The sequence below is a fragment of the Pteropus vampyrus genome, unplaced genomic scaffold (assembly GCF_000151845.1).
Source record: "Pteropus vampyrus isolate Shadow unplaced genomic scaffold, Pvam_2.0 Scaffold30, whole genome shotgun sequence".
Lineage (NCBI taxonomy): Eukaryota > Metazoa > Chordata > Mammalia > Chiroptera > Pteropodidae > Pteropus > Pteropus vampyrus.
The window spans coordinates 5,632,680-5,636,394 of NW_011888811.1; the positions used below are offsets into that span (position 1 = coordinate 5,632,680).

Here is a 3,715-nt window from a genome sequence, read left to right on the forward strand (position 1 = left end):
ATTGGATGAGTTTGCTCAGGCATCAGTTTATCTTAGCTCCCGAATAACATTGAAACAATAATAAAAGGTAAATTCAACCAGTGATAATAGCTGTAACATATTGTGTAAATGAAGCATAACATATGCATTATTATAGCTAACTACATGTGAAATGCACTTAGGCCAGACCTTATTGCTAATTTGCCAAATTATACTACAAAACTGAGTGAAAGCCAGTAGACTAACAGACTGCCCTGAGCTGGGCAGGATGTAAGGAGAGATTGGTAATTTGTGGTGTGCATGCCATTCTTTACCTCCTGGGAGTAAATTCTGGTTGGAGGTACATCACAAATTATAAACTTGTCCTATTGGCAGCCAAAGCCTCGTTTGTTAGTTTCTCTCTTCCTCTTTTGTTTTTGCAGAATACTTATGATATGCTAAATTAAACTGCACTGGCTGTTTCCTTGATGGAGCTAGAACAATCCCTCATGAATATTTTCAGTGTAACTGGGCAAGTAGATAAAAAGCCAATGTGCAATATTCATGGAGCACATCCGAATGGCAAGCTCCAAAATAGGCTCTGTAGGGAAGACTGCAAGAACCTGGAAGAAACTAGTGCCTCCCCTGCAGGGGCTTGCAGTGAAGTAAGGCATTGGTGACACAGCAAAGCATTAGAAAGTGCCGAATTTATAAATTCTTTTAAAGGAGAGTACACGGAATCAGAGGGGAGTCACAGAGCAGTAATTGGTTAGCTCAGGTATAACAAAGACTGGAATGACATATTTTTTAAAAAGCCTTTTTAAAAATTATGGAAAACTTTAAATATACAAAAAAGTTCAGATAATAATATGATAGCCTTTTCTGTTATCATTGTGCATATTTAAAAATGTTAATATTGGGCTTTATTTTCTTCAAAATCTTGTCCATTTCTGAGCATGTGTTCTTGGTTCTTCTGTAAAAATAGGCTCATACATTATGTGATAATACCACACAAATCTCAGCCCCAAACCTGCTTCTCTTCAACTCTTTCCCATCTCTGAGTACGATAGATAACTAATAGATTCTAGTTATCCAAGCAAAACATAGATTCATTTTTAACATCTTCTTTCCCTCTCTCCTCATATCCAATCCAGTCCAAGTCCTAGCAATTTTATTGCTAAAATATCTCCCAGATCCAGCGACTTATTTTCAGCTATACTAAAACTATGGCTAACAATAGTTAATTTGTCATTGTGTTTCATTGGACTGCTATATTAACCTGCAGACTGGTTTAATGCCCTACATACTTCTCCCTCCAAACTATTCTCTACAGCGTAGCCAGAGTTATCTTTGTGAATGACACATTTGATCTTAAAACCATTCAATGGCTTTCCATTACACTTCAGATGAAGATAAACTCTTTATTATAGTTTTTAAGACCCTTTAACATCTTACCTTTTTAGCATCACCTTGCATCACACTGTTTCTCAAGGTTGTTCTGTATAGATGTTATGTTATGCTCTGCACAACTCCAGGAAGCACTTGACAAATTTTAGTGCATGTGAAGACGCCTCATAGCTTCTGCAGTATAATTAACACATCCTTATGAACCATATCAGGCAACACTGCTCCTACCCTTTTTTGCTTTTCAGCTCCTGGCCTTGTTTTATGTTCACAAATGTATAGTTCCCTTTCTAACATAAGATGTTTTACTCTTCAATTTTTCCTTCCTGGAATGTTCTTTCATCAACTCTATCAATTAACTAAAAACCATCTTTCAAATATCTGATCAGTGCTTAGACCTTCAATTGGGTCAAGTATTCTTATTATATGTAGTTATAGGTTCATATTGCTCTCCTTTATATCATGTAATTATTTGACTAATATTTGTCATTCCTACAGAATGTGAAAGGTGAGGTATACGTACAATTAGCTCATCCTTATATTGGAAGCGGGTGGCACATAGAGGGAGCCTATTAAATATTGTCAGTATTGTCAGTGGATAAATTTACAATGTTTGGAACTTTTTTTTACATAATACTGCATTATATATACTCTTCCACAGTATGCTTTTGCTAGTTGCATATAATTCACAGTACACATATCCCAAAGCTAGCTAATTTCATCTGTTGAACATATTCATTATTTCCAGTTTTCCAGTATTGTTCATATTGTCTCATTTTATCTTATTAGTTATCAACTAGAGTGAAAGAGAGGACTATATATCCCAGATTTATGTAAAGAAGAGATTGCAACAAAAAGAATAAAATACCTAGGAGTAATACTAACAAAACATGTGAAGAACCTATATAATGAAAACTATAAGACCCTATTAAAAGAAATCGAAGAAGATACAAAGAAATGGAGAGATATTCCATGTTCTTGGATTGGAAGAATCAACAGAGTTAATATGACCATATTACCTAAAGCATTATACAGGTATAATACAATCCCCATCAAAATCCCATCAGCTTTTTTTTTTAAGCAAGGCAACATTTGGTTGACCTCACAGATAGCAAGGACCTTGTCAGTTTACAATCCCTTATTTTATTTTATTTTATTTTTTATTTATTTTATTTTTTATTTTTTATGCCTACAGTACCTGGTCTTCCTAGGTAGTCTCCCATCCAAGTACTAACCAGGCCCCCGACCCCACTTAGCTTCTGAGATCAGACGGGATCAGGCTTGTTCAGGGTAGCATGGCCATAGACTCATCAGCATTTTTTAAAGAAATAGAACAAAAACCAATCAGATTTGTATGGAAGCACAAAAGACTTTGAATTGCCAAAACCATCCTAAGAAAAAAGAATGAGGCTGGAGTCATTACTTTGCCTGACTTCAGATTATACTACAAAGCGACAGTAATCAAAATGATAAGGTATTGAGAGAGAGCTCTTTAGATGGAAGAAACGTGTGTTAAAAGGGATAGTTAGGAGAGAGCAAGAGGTTAGCAGGGACCTGGGCTTGACAGAATTAGAAACAGCTTTGACATATAATCAAAGTAAGTTTCTTATAAAGAAGAAATAAGGAGACAAATTACTATTAGTGAAAGGCCTCTAAGTTTCTGTGAAGTGTTTGGCTTTTGCTGTGTTGCTAAGTTAAACTAAACTACTTGATTTGAGATGAATATAATGTGTTCAGATTCTCTTAATTTAATTAAACAATGGTATTTTTTAAATCTTTTTTTTTTACTTCATTATGTAATGTCATCTTGATTTTTCACCTCTGATTTCCTATTATGTTCAATATAAGTTTACAAAGACATATTGAGAAGATCAAAGAAGCAACTGTAGCAGATATTGACAATATAGAAATGAAGTTTGCAATTCTATCAGCCAGACATTAAATACTAACATTTTTATTAGTGGATGAAACAATCTCATGGTGGTAAAGATCAGAGTTGTGCCAGTTGGTCAAAGAGAATCGAAAGTATTAGAATTTAATGATCATCTGTAAATACTGGGTTGATGAGAATCCTGAAAGCAGGCCTCCCTAGTGTTTGATGGGAAAGTGTGAGAAGGTTCATGGCCCCAAGAGGTGAAAGTTAATGGTGAGAGCTACAGAAGACTGGCTCAAGATAGGATAGTAGTTCTGTTGCCACCGGTCGTTTCGTTCTTTTAAACTTGTCTTCTGTTATCACAGGCAAGAGTTCACTAGATAACAGTGATAATTAAAGGAATATTCTTTTGCAGGTATGTCTGAATAAATTTGGCTGCTTGTCCCCCAAAAACTCAACTACAACTACTTTAATCAGTAA

The 3,715-nt window shown here is 35.1% G+C and overlaps 1 pseudogene; it reads right to left on the minus strand.

Moving 5' to 3' along the window:
• Positions 1-2,548: 2,548 nt before the first annotated feature.
• Positions 2,549-2,669, minus strand: LOC111737745 (annotated as a pseudogene).
• Between the last annotated feature and the right edge of the window lie 1,046 nt (positions 2,670-3,715).